Here is a 13,172-nt window from a genome sequence, read left to right on the forward strand (position 1 = left end):
TTGATAACTTGATATAAATTGCAATGACTGGCAGGGATTATTGCTTTTTTACTGGTACATTGCTGTTATAATGAGTACGCTCAGGTCGGAATTCCCTTGGTAGCCCATTCCACTAATGAGTGCCCACCAGTGTCCACAGATGAACTGATGAGCACGGGTTCGGTTGAGGTCTGTATCGAGAGACTATTTTTCTGAAATAATTGAATGTTGATCCGAGAAAGGTGATCCCTCGTAAATCCTACGGACACCCCAGTACGGATGTCCGTTTTCGGCTGTGTTTCGTTCCTACCGGTTTATGTCCCAATTCGGATGATCCGTTTTCGGATGTGTTTCGTTCTTCCGGCGGTCGTCCCGCTCCGGCTCCGGACGTGCGGATTTTAACCGGACGTCCGACGGACATTATTGGCCGTGTGGGAAGTACTGACCGAGCCCAATGCTGCTTAGCTTCGGTGATCGGACGAGAACCGGCGTATTCAGCGTGGCATGGCCGATGGCGAGAAACAGTCGTTTCGAGCGGCTTATGCTCTGTTTTAACTGCTCATTGACTACACATGCAGTTAAGCGCTGCCTTTATGATGAGGCACCGAGTGTGCATTTACATGTTATGAGCTGTTTCCAGCCTTTCTGGCGAACAGAGCGCGCTTTGGCACTCCAAAAATTAAAGAGCAGTGCGAGAGCGACGATCGCGAGTCGTTTACACATGAATGCATGGTGCACGGACTGCAGTCCGTGAGCCGATGAGCCCAAACTGTGCGCTTGTGGCCATTGCAAATGGTCTCAAAAACTGTGAAAGTTGCACGGCAAACTGGTGAATGAGGTACGTACGCGTCAAACTGTCACCGAGAAGTCACGCACGGGATCGCCTCGAGTAATTCTGCGCCGTATACATATGCGCGTCGCATCTCTCTGTGCATGCGCGCAAAGTGATGATTGAATAGACACAGATATTAACGTGACACGGCCTGCTCGGCTCATCTGCAGCCAGTAGAATCTGCGACGCAAAAGTGACAGTGAGAAAATAAATGGAGAAGCCAGTTGCGTGCGGTGAGAAAAAAAACAAAAGGAAGTGCCATCAGCACTCGGTGTTCCCAGGTGGTCTCCCTCCCAAGTACTGACCGAGCCCAATGCTGCTTAGCTTCGGTGATCGGACGAGAACCGGCGTATTCAGCATGGTATGGCCGATGGCGAGAAACAGTCGTTTCGAGCGGCTTATGTACTGTTTTAACTGCTCATTGACTACACATGCAGTTAAGCGCTGTCTTTGTGATGAGGCACCGAGTGTGCATTTACATGTTATGAGCTGTTTCCAGCCATTCTGGCGAACAGAGCGCGCTTTGGCACTCCAAAAATTAAAGAGCAGTGCGAGAGCGACGATCGCGAGTCGTTTACACATGAATGCATGGTGCACGGACTGCACTCCGTTCACCGATGAGGCCGAACTGTGCGCTTGTGGCCACTGCAAATGGTCTCAAAAACTGTGAAAGTTGCACGGCAAACTGGTGAATGAGGTACGTACGCGTCAAACTGTCACCGAGAAGTCACGCACGCGATCGCCTCGAGTAATTCTGCGCCGTATACATATGCGCGTCGCACCTCTTCGTGCATGCGCGCAAAGTGATGATTGAATCGACACAGATATTAACGTGACACGGCCTGCTCGGCTCATCTGCAGCCAGTAGAATCTGCGACGCCAAAGTGACAGTGAGAAAATAAATGGAGAAGCCAGCTGCGTGCGGTGAGAAAAAAAAACAAAAGGAAGTGCCATCAGCACTCGGTGTTCCCAGGTGGTCTCCCTCCCAAGTACTGACCGAGCCCAATGCTGCTTAGCTTCGGTGATCGGACGAGAACCGGCGTATTCAGCATGGTATGGCCTTTTTTTTTTTCCTTTATTGCCTGGCTTTGACACAAATACACCGCACTGGAACTCAAAACAACAGGAAAAAAAGGAATAATATATGTACACAAAGGTAGCTAGCGTTGCCTAACACCCACTGAGGGGCAGGCATTGTCACGTTTAAAATTCCTTGAGCACCGTCAAAGGTTCCAGCTTTGACAGCCACTCAGGAGCACATGGTTGCAATTTAAGCACGTCGAGCCATCGCTGCACACTTTCACGGAAATACATGCGGGCTGGCCGTGCATCTGGATCGCAGTGATAACCAGCCATTCGTGCGCGCCATATACTGTGGAGGCACATTAACATAACCTGGTCTAACGGCATATCATCGTGGTTATCCAATGGCAAGTACCTAATGCCATGGGAATCAAGTGGCAACTGTTTTTTTATTGTCCTTTGCAGAACATCCCACAAATATACCCCCTCCCAGCAATGCAAAAACACGTGATCTATTGTCTCTGGTTGTTTGCAGATGAGACATTGGGCCCCCCACGGTAGGAACATACCCTTCTCCTCCATAAATGATTTTACACTCAAAGTACCGGTATGCAGCATAAAGAAAAACGTTTTAGCTCCCGGAGCAACTTGCATTTTCTTTACGCGTTTTAGTACATTACTTCCTGTGCCTCCATAGTATAAAGCTCGGTACAAGGGCACCGGGAACACCACTTCACAAACATCCTTGTATAATGTTCTCCTGTTAACATTACTTAAATACTCTTTCGAAAAACGTGCGCTTAAGAATTTCACACTCAAAACAATTTCCCTAAAGAAGCCAAACAGAGAACCAGGCATACATTGAGTATACACTACGAAATCAGGCAACGCTCGACCAAGTCTCTGTTGACACACTGTGCGCAGGAATGGATCACTGGCATCCCTAAAAAACATAAACCGGTTGACAATCTGTCGCACAAACAAATGACCCAGACCAAGCCCCCCATGCTTCACCTGCCGGAACAAATTTGTCCGACTGCACCTCTCCCAACTCGAGGCCCAAACAAACACCGCAAAAACTCGATGCAATTTTTGCACATTTACACGGGAGCAATGCAACACTTGCATAACATACCATACCTTACTAATTAAAAACAGGTTGCAAACTGCGGCTCTTGCAAATATTGATAATTGAGCGCTTTTCCATTTCTCCGCTTTTTCACTGGTTTCTTTGACCTGCTCTCGCCAGTATGGCTCGCTTTCCTTGTAAAATTTCAAGGGCACACCCAAGTACTTTGCAGGCGTTGTAACCCACGACACATTAGCAAAAGTGTCGGGGGTCAGCTGCCATTCTCCGTGCCAAAATCCCAGGCACTTACCCCAGTTAACTTTACTCCCTGTGACTTTGCTAAAATGTTTTACCACATCCACTGTCCTCTTTATACTCTCCTTATTTACACAAAAAACCGCAACGTCGTCTGCGTAAGCCAACAATTTGACTTCTGACTCCTGCAGTCGAAAACCATCAATGTCATTGTTTTGTAGGATGCTTAAACACAACGTTTCAATATAAATGCCGAACAAAAGAGGGCTGAGGGGGCAACCTTGGCGCACCGAACGTCGTACGTTGATGGGGGCCCCGAGTGACTTATTGACAATTAATCTCGTAGTGCAGTTACGGTACGCCAAAGCCACTCCCTCTCGAATAACAGAGCCGACATTAACATAGTCTAATATACTTAACAGAATAGTATGTGCCACACAATCAAAAGCTTTCTCCAAGTCCAACTGCAGTAACGCAACACATGCATGAGTTGCATCGCAGCATTCGAGCACACTTCGCGCTTTGTGAATGTTCTGAAAGATAGATCGCCCTTTGATACCGCACGTTTGGTGAGGGCCCACTAGTTCGCATATAACCGTTTGTAGTCTGCCAGCAAGCACCTTCATATAAATCTTGTAATCAACGTTTGTCAGAGCAATGGGCCTGTAAGACGACAACTGCCTAAGCTTATCTGGTTGGTCAGTTTTCGGAATAAGTACTGTGTGCGACGATCCGAAAGACGCAGGCAGTGCCTTCAGTTCATACGCTTCATTAAATAAGGCACACAACAAAGGTGATAGCTGTTCCTTGAACGCTTTATAAAAAGCCGCACTCAGGCCATCAGGCCCGGGTGATTTCCCTGGGTTTAAATTTTCTATTGCCTGCTGCACTTCTTTTTCGCTTATTGGGCGCTCCAGTCTTTCTTTTTGTTCCTCGTCAATTTTTGGCATCGTGTCAAGAAAGGATTCTTTAAAACGGTCCAAATAAACCTCTCGGGACGAAAATAGATCTTCATAATACTCCCGGAAAGCTTTCGCGATTCCTTCGTTATCAGTTTCTGTGCGTCCTGCCCAATCTACCTCTGCCACGTGATTTCGCCTTGCATTTGCTTTTTCTATTCCCAACGATCTTTTTGTCGGCGTCTCATCCATGGCCAATTTTTCCGCTCTTGCACGCACTAACGCTCCTTGGTATCTGTCTTCTTCTATCAAGTTAATCTGTTCTTTTATTTTTCGAATATCCTCTATCCATCTGCCGGGTGCCTTACATTCCTGTTCGTGTAGTTTTGCGAGCAAAGCCTTAAGCTGGGTTTCTGTAATTTTCTTCTCGTACACCAGGCAACTGGATCTGTCAATGGCTTTAATTTTAATCTGTTCCTTGCACAACTCCCACTGTTTCCAGATTTCGAGCCAAGTCCCTGGCCTCACTTTAATCAATTCATTCAATACCACGCGTCTAAAGACATCATCCTTAAGCAATTTGTTGTTGAATTTCCATAACTCCCAGCTAAATGCATTGCTCCGTTTTTTGGTGCCGAATAAGCATTGCACCAAACAGTGATCCGTGAATGTCATAGGCACCACTCGGTATTCATTGCATGAATGAATCAAATCCAGCGACGCGTAAATTCTGTCCAGACGCGCGTGGCTAGAACCTTGGAAGTGCGTGTACTGAACGGCACGCGGTCCTTCCAAGCAATCAGCCACATCCTCCATATTCCATTCGCTTATTACCTGGCATAACATTTTAGTGCTCTTGTCTCTGAATCCGCGTGTGCTGGTTTTGTCTCGAGCATTCAGTACACAGTTAAAATCGCCCAGCAATACTACCTGCCTTTCCGTACTTAACTGCTGCATAACATTCTCGAAAAACACTGTTCTTTCCTCCACACAGTTAGGAGCGTACACATAAATAATGCGCCACTCAACACCGCTGTATACACAATCAGCCACTACACACCGTCCAGAAGAGCATGAGGAGTAGCCCTTTACAACCAGACCAGGCAGCTTTTTGACGAACAATACACACCCGGCCGATGTCCCAACTGCGTGGCTAACAATGGCGTAAAATCTAGCCGTGAAACGTCGCACCATGCTCCCGGTCTCTTCCTCCCCATCAACCTTAGTTTCTTGCACGGCAAGCACGTCAATATCGTGGTCAGTTAAGAGCCGGTGCACCTGGCTCTGCTTCTTTTTGCCTGCCAATCCCCTGACGTTTAACGTGGCTACTCTTAAGGTGGTTTCGGGCGCCATTTTCATCAAGGGTGAAGAGACCGAAAGCATGGTGCTTACCTCTCCCGTCTAGCGCGTTGCTAGACGCCGTCGTTGGATCCATCCCCGTCCGGTGCGAGCGGCTGACCCGGCAGCGGGGGCACTTTATCCGCTGCCCGTCTCTCTGATGATATGTTTGGCCGCGGACGTAGCGTGGACCGCCGGGATTGCCCCGTTTTTGCTGGTGGCTCGTCGACGCTGGGGGCTGACACCTGGTTACCTTCAGGTTCGGACTGTGTGTGGGATCGCTTGGCTGGGGCTGGGACGCTTGGCTTACGAACAGCACTGGTGTCCGAGTGGTCATCCCCATTATCCTGTTCCATACCATTTGCCGGCTCAAGTGCCGTGCCTTCCTCATTGATAGTGAGCTCAGGTGCAGAGTCCGCTCTCCCCACATCCCTCGCAGCATTGCCGCTTTCTGCCGAGTCCACCGATGAATCCGTCTCCCGTGTCTTCGTTCGAACCTCTCCGGCACCCTTCGCCGCCTCCTCCGCCTCGACCACGTCCATTGTGAGCTCCGCCGACCGTTCCGCAGTTCCATGTCCCGCGGCCGAAGCGTACGAAAGCACACAGGCAGCCTCGTCATGTCCGTAGCGTCTACACTTTGGACAACGCGGTACCTTACATTCACGTCGAACGTGACCGGTACCGCGGCAGCGCAGGCACTGCATCGCTCGCCCAGGCACCACGACAAGGGCTAGCTCTCCGGCAACTCGCAGCTGGTGAGGCAAGTCGTCGACCTTAATGCCGGGTTTCAATTTGAGGAGCACAGTCCTCGTGGTGGACCCCTTCTCCTTGACGCCTTGAACTCTCCACCTTTCCCGGGTCACCTCGGTCACATTCCCAAACGCAGCAAAAGCCGTCCGGATGTCGTCGTCTGCCACACCGTGCAACATCCAGTGAAGTCGCAGCTTCACCTGTTGGTCTTCGGGATCAATAATGAGGCAACGGCGTCCCTTAACTTCGATTTCCTTGAAAGCCGCCAATTTCTTCGTTGCTTCGGTGCTGCTTAACGTGACCGCCCAAACATGGTTGATCTGATACGCCCCCAACGCCACAACGTCGGGGAGCGCACCAGCCTTGACCAGGGCGTCGCGGAAATCCTCGACCCTGTATGGCCTGACTCGCACATCGCCGTGCAAAAAAAGCGTGTTAAAAACAACGCGTCCGGTGGGCAAAGTTGGCAGAATAATCTGATACTCGGTATCGTCCATGTCGTCGAGCCTGTTTCCGCGGCTGGAAAGGGCCGCTATCGCCGCTCCGCTGGAGCACATGATCCTGCGACCGTTCACTACGGTGTCCGGAAGTAGAATCCTTCAGCATGGTATGGCCGGTGGCGAGAAACAGTCGTTTCGAGCGGCTTATGTACTGTTTTAACTGCTCATTGACTACACATGCAGTTAAGCGCTGTCTTTGTGATGAGGCACCGAGTGTGCATTTACATGTTATGAGCTGTTTCCAGCCATTCTGGCGAACAGAGCGCGCTTTGGCACTCCAAAAATTAAAGAGCAGTGCGAGAGCGACGATCGCGAGTCGTTTACACATGAATGCATGGTGCACGGACTGCACTCCGTTCACCGATGAGCCCGAACTGTGCGCTTGTGGCCACTGCAAATGGTCTCAAAAACTGTGAAAGTTGCACGGCAAACTGGTGAATGAGGTACGTACGCGTCAAACTGTCACCGAGAAGTCACGCACGCGATCGCCTCGAGTAATTCTGCGCCGTATACATATGCGCGTCGCACCTCGTCGTGCATGCGCGCAAAGTTATGATTGAATCGACACAGATATTAACGTGACCCGGCCTGCTCGGCTCATCTGCAGCCAGTAGAATCTGCGACGCCAAAGTGACAGTGAGAAAAAAAATGGAGAAGCCAGCTGCGTGCGGTGAGAAAAAAAAAACAAAAGAAGTGCCATCAGCACTCGGTGTTCCCAGGTGGTCTCCCTCCCAAGTACTGACCTAGCCCAATGCTGCTTAGCTTCGGTGATCGGACGAGAACCGGCGTATTCAGCATGGTATGGCCGATGGCGAGAAACAGTCGTTTCGAGCGGCTTATGTACTGTTTTAACTGCTCATTGACTCATGCAGTTAAGCGCTGTCTTTGTGATGAGGCACCGAGTGTGCATTTACATGTTATGAGCTGTTTCCAGCCATTCTGGCGAACAGAGCGCGCTTTGGAACTCCAAAAATTAAAGAGCAGTGCGAGAGCGACGATCGCGAGTCGTTTACACATGAATGCATGGTGCACATGAATGCATGGTGCACGGACTGCACTCCGTTCACCGATGAGCCCGAACTGCGCGCTTGTGGCCACTGCAAATGGTCTCAAAAACTGTGAAAGTTGCACGGCAAACTGGTGAATGAGGTACGTACGCGTCAAACTGTCACCGAGAAGTCACGCACGCGATCGCCTCGAGTAATTCTGCGCCGTATACATATGCGCGTCGCACCTCTTCGTGCATGCGCGCAAAGTTATGATTGAATCGACACAGATATTAACGTGACCCGGCCTGCTCGGCTCATCTGCAGCCAGTAGAATCTGCGACGCCAAAGTGACAGTGAGAAAAAAAAATGGAGAAGCCAGCTGCGTGCGGTGAGAAAAAAAAACAAAAGAAGTGCCATCAGCACTCGGTGTTCCCAGGTGGTCTCCCTCCCAAGTACTGACCGAGCCCAATGCTGCTTAGCTTCGGTGATCGGACGAGAACCGGCGTATTCAGCATGGTATGGCCGATGGCGAGAAACAGTCGTTTCGAGCGGCTTATGTACTGTTTTAACTGCCCATTGACTACACATGCAGTTAAGCGCTGTCTTTGTGATGGGGCACCGAGTGTGCATTTACATGTTATGAGCTGTTTCCAGCCATTCTGGCGAACAGAGCGCGCTTTGGCACTCCAAAAATTAAAGAGCAGTGCGAGAGCGACGATCGCGAGTCGTTTACACATGAATGCATGGTGCACGGACTGCACTCCGTTCAACGATGAGCCCGAACTGTGCGCTTGTGGCCACTGCAAATGGTCTCAAAAACTGTGAAAGTTGCACGGCAAACTGGTGAATGAGGTACGTACGCGTCAAACTGTCACTGAGAAGTCACGCACGCGATCGCCTCGAGTAATTCTGCGCCGTATACATATGCGCGTCGCACCTCTTCGTGCATGCGCGCAAAGTTATGATTGATTCGACACAGATATTAGCGTGACCCGGCCTGCTCGGCTCATCTGCAGCCAGTAGAATCTGCGACGCCAAAGTGACAGTGAGAAAAAAAATGGAGAAGCCAGCTGCGTGCGGTGAGAAAAAAAAAACAAAAGAAGTGCCATCAGCACTCGGTGTTCCCAGGTGGTCTCCCTCCCAAGTACTGACCGAGCCCAATGCTGCTTAGCTTCGGTGATCGGACGAGAACCGGCGTATTCAGCATGGTATGGCCGATTTTTTTTTTTTTTTTTTTTTCCAGTAACAAAAACCTTTATTTACACATATATGTACAAGGCAGCAACTCAGCCAATAGCCGAGTGCATTGATTGCTTCTAGTGTCAACGTCGGCCATAGGAAGCGTGAGGGGACATTAAGGACAATAAAAAATTATGTCCAGAGGTCTGGCAAGAAAGGGTCAGAAAAAGTGTAACATATAAGCCTACAATGAGCCGCCACTAAAGGACAAAGGGGGAAACCAGAAAAGTAGAGAGAAAAACCCACAAAAAAAAAAAAAAAAAAAAAAAAAAACGCCACTTGTGCAACGCAGCGTGAAGCATCAGCGGCACCCAAACCGTTCGTACTGGCGTGTCTTGAAGACCATCACAGCGCGGCAGCCTCGCTGTAGTTCCTCCTGCAGGTTTTCGTCGGTGCCAGAGGACTCCAGTGCACTCACTGTCCACTCTGTTTTGTCCAATAGGTGCCGCCACGCTGGTTTCGGCCAACGCACGCACTCCACCACATCCACGCGCGCACGCCAGAGGGCATGCAACGCAAGCACTATCACAATGTCTCGAAGTTCTGGTCGATCACAAGAAGCGTCGAGACACAAGAGCCCTGGCCATGTCACTTCGAAATCAGTGGCGAAAAATCCCCTTACTTCGTCCCAGAAGATGTGCGCCGTGTTGCATTCCATAAATACATGTTGAGCGGTCTCCCGTCGGCCACACAGGAGACAGTTTGCGCCCCATGGTAGGAAGAAACCCCGCTTTTCCTGACGAGCTTTCACGGGCAAAACTCCTGTGTGGAAACGAAAGAAGAAATCCTTGGAGCCTGTTGGAACGGGCAGCTTCCTGACTCGCTTGAGGACATCATTCTTGCCCACCCCTATGGGTGGTTGTCGATATAATGGAGGTTGCAGAAATTGTGCCAGCAAGTCCCAGTAAAGCTTTCTCGGTTTTACTGCGAGCAGGTACTCCCACGAAAAAAGCCCTTGCAGCAGCGCCAGGGACTGCGCTATCTCCTTGTAGAAGGCTGTGGCTCTCATGCCGTTACCTATTGGCTTAGTTGTGGCCAACCAAGGGGCCAAGTGCGCCGAGCCTAGATACTGAGTGGCCGCGCGAAGAAAATTATCCTTTTGACTTCGAAAGAAAATGAGCCTTTGGACTACAAGTTTAAGTTCTACGTTCACTAAGCCCAGTCCGCCTCGCTCCATGCCCCAGAAGAGATTGCTTCGGCGCATGGGCTCTGCCGTAGAGCGCCAAACGAAGACTGCCCATGATCTGTGTAGCCTACCCACGGAGCCCCTGTCGATTGTGGTCACTCTGGCTGAGTATAGTACCGCCGGGTAGACCACCGCGTTGCATACATAGGCTCTCGTGAACATGGCTATGTGTCTCGGCCGCCATGGGTCTAGCTTCCTTTCAGCGGCAACTAGTTTGGGTTGCCATCTGTTCATGATCGCTTTGCTAATATCTAGATTAACGCCTAGATATTCGTCAATTTTTTCGGTCCATTCTACTCCAAAGAGTTTGCGGGGCTTCCCTCTCCAGTCTCCCAACCAGGCGCCTTGCGATTTGTTTAAATTTAGTTCGGCTCCAGAAAATTGACAGAAGGAGTTTGCCAATCGAATCACCTCCCCCACTTGTTGTTGGGAGGTGCAAATGAAGGCTGCATCGTCCGCGTATGCGAGGACGCGCAGTTCTTGGCCGCCGAGATCTAGACCCTTGATGGTTTTAGACGCAAGAACCATGCGACATAGAGGTTCCAGATACAAGGTGAAGAGAACAGGCGACATCGGACACCCTTGTCGTACTGATCTATTCACCTGTATCGGCGCGCCTGGTATACCGTTAAGGACGATTGCAGTACTAATTTCAGTGTAACAAATTTTGAGCCAATCTATTATGTCGTCACCTACTTCGCACTGCTGAAGGAGAGAAAAGAGGAAAGCCCGGTCAACCTGATCAAACGCCTTCCTCAAATCGATCTGGAGAATGGCCAAGGGAAGGAGCCCCACATCCGCCGCCTCGCGGACCGTCCTCATGCGATGTAAGTTGGTATTTATGGAGCGCCCTTTGAAGCCGCATGTTTGATGCTCTCCCACCACAGTGCTGAGGGCGGTCTCGAGTCGACGAGCGAGAGCTCTAGCCAGAATCTTATAGTCCGTGGAAAGAAGACTGATTGGCCTGAAATCGGCTACGTCGGGGGTTGATTCGGGGGAAGGTTTCTTAGGAATCAGGACTAAATTGCTGCGCCGCATAGAAGGCGGGAGAAGTTTTCGTTTCCTTATATCCGCGAACACCTCCGCTAGAATTGGGCTGAGTTCACTTCTAAAGCATTGGTAAAATTCGGCTGTTATGCCGTCCGGTCCGGGTGACTTATTCTTAGGGAGTTTTGCAATTACGCGCTCTATCTCGTCAGCAGTCAATGAGGAGTTTGTTGCCTCCCTAATCTCCTGAGGAACTTTGGGCAGTTCGCTCAGGACTTCGGATGGCACGGGATCCAGCGGTTTTCCAGCCTGGAAAAGCTTGCGATAGTATTCATCGAAGGCCTGCGCCACCTCGCCATGCCCTCGCGCGAAACAGTCGTTTCGAGCGGCTTATGTACTGTTTTAACTGCTCATTGACTACACATGCAGTTAAGCGCTGTCTTTGTGATGAGGCACCGAGTGTGCATTTACATGTTATGAGCTGTTTCCAGCCATTCTGGCGAACAGAGCGCGCTTTGGCACTCCAAAAATTAAAGAGCAGTGCGAGAGCGACGATCGCGAGTCGTTTACACATGAATGCATGGTGCACATGAATGCATGGTGCACGGACTGCACTCCGTTCACCGATGAGCCCGAACTGCGCGCTTGTGGCCACTGCAAATGGTCTCAAAAACTGTGAAAGTTGCACGGCAAACTGGTGAATGAGGTACGTACGCGTCAAACTGTCACCGAGAAGTCACGCACGCGATCGCCTCGAGTAATTCCGCGCCGTATACATATGCGCGTCGCACCTCTTCGTGCATGCGCGCAAAGTTATGATTGAATCGACACAGATATTAACGTGACCCGGCCTGCTCGGCTCATCTGCAGCCAGTAGAATCTGCGACGCCAAAGTGACAGTGAGAAAAAAAAATGGAGAAGCCAGCTGCGTGCGGTGAGAAAAAAAAACAAAAGAAGTGCCATCAGCACTCGGTGTTCCCAGGTGGTCTCCCTCCCAAGTACTGACCGAGCCCAATGCTGCTTAGCTTCGGTGATCGGACGAGAACCGGCGTATTCAGCATGGTATGGCCTTTTTTTTTTTTTTTTTCTTTATTGCCTGGCTTTGACACAAATACACCGCACTGGAACTCAAAAGAACAGGAAAAAAAAGGAATAATATATGTACACAAAGGTAGCTAGCGTTGCCTAACACCCACTGAGGGGCAGGCATTGTCACGTTTAAAATTCCTTGAGCACCGTCAAAGGTTCCAGCTTTGACAGCCACTCAGGAGCACATGGTTGCTATTTAAGCACGTCGAGCCATCGCTGCACACTTTCACGGAAATACATGCGGGCTGGCCGTGCATCTGGATCGCAGTGATAACCAGCCATTCGTGCGCGCCATATACTGTGGAGGCACATTAACATAACCTGGTCTAACGGCATATCATCGTGGTTATCCAATGGCAAGTACCTAATGCCATGGGAATCAAGTGGCAACTGTTTTTTTATTGTCCTTTGCAGAACATCCCACAAATATACCCCCTCCCAGCAATGCAAAAACACGTGATCTATTGTCTCTGGTTGTTTGCAGATGAGACATTGGGCCCCCCACGGTAGGAACATACCCTTCTCCTCCATAAATGATTTTACACTCAAAGTACCGGTATGCAGCATAAAGAAAAACGTTTTAGCTCCCGGAGCAACTTGCATTTTCTTTACGCGTTTTAGTACATTACTTCCTGTGCCTCCATAGTATAAAGCTCGGTACAAGGGCACCGGGAACACCACTTCACAAACATCCTTGTATAATGTTCTCCTGTTAACATTACTTAAATACTCTTTCGAAAAACGTGCGCTTAAGATTTTCACACTCAAAACAATTTCCCTAAAGAAGCCAAACAGAGAACCAGGCATACATTGAGTATACACTACGAAATCAGGCAACGCTCGACCAAGTCTCTGTTGACACACTGTGCGCAGGAATGGATCACTGGCATCCCTAAAAAACATAAACCGGTTGACAATCTGTCGCACAAACAAATGACCCAGACCAAGCCCCCCATGCTTCACCTGCCGGAACAAATTTGTCCGACTGCACCTCTCCCAACTCGAGGCCCAAACAAACACCGCAAAAACTCGATGCA

General features: G+C 49.9%; 3 non-coding genes and 3 pseudogenes across 3 annotated transcripts; all 6 read right to left on the reverse strand.

Annotated features, from left to right (window-relative positions):
• Positions 1-1,067: 1,067 nt before the first annotated feature.
• Positions 1,068-1,186, reverse strand: LOC146180884 (5S ribosomal RNA). Its single transcript, XR_014700456.1, has one exon. It is a non-coding gene; the product is annotated as a 5S ribosomal RNA (ribosomal RNA).
• Positions 1,187-1,766: 580 nt separating this feature from the next.
• On the reverse strand, positions 1,767-1,872 carry LOC146180885 (5S ribosomal RNA; annotated as a pseudogene).
• Positions 1,873-7,339: 5,467 nt separating this feature from the next.
• On the reverse strand, positions 7,340-7,458 carry LOC146180886 (5S ribosomal RNA). The gene has a single exon (XR_014700454.1). It is a non-coding gene; the product is annotated as a 5S ribosomal RNA (ribosomal RNA).
• A 587-nt stretch (positions 7,459-8,045) lies between these two features.
• Positions 8,046-8,164, reverse strand: LOC146180887 (5S ribosomal RNA). Its single transcript, XR_014700457.1, has one exon. It is a non-coding gene; the product is annotated as a 5S ribosomal RNA (ribosomal RNA).
• A 573-nt stretch (positions 8,165-8,737) lies between these two features.
• LOC146180888 (5S ribosomal RNA) lies at positions 8,738-8,856 on the reverse strand (annotated as a pseudogene).
• Positions 8,857-12,010: 3,154 nt separating this feature from the next.
• Positions 12,011-12,116, reverse strand: LOC146180889 (5S ribosomal RNA; annotated as a pseudogene).
• Between the last annotated feature and the right edge of the window lie 1,056 nt (positions 12,117-13,172).

The sequence above is a fragment of the Amblyomma maculatum genome, chromosome 8 (assembly GCF_055883805.1).
Source record: "Amblyomma maculatum isolate TAMU_Amacu chromosome 8, ASM5588380v1, whole genome shotgun sequence".
In the NCBI taxonomy this organism is placed as follows: domain Eukaryota; kingdom Metazoa; phylum Arthropoda; class Arachnida; order Ixodida; family Ixodidae; genus Amblyomma; species Amblyomma maculatum.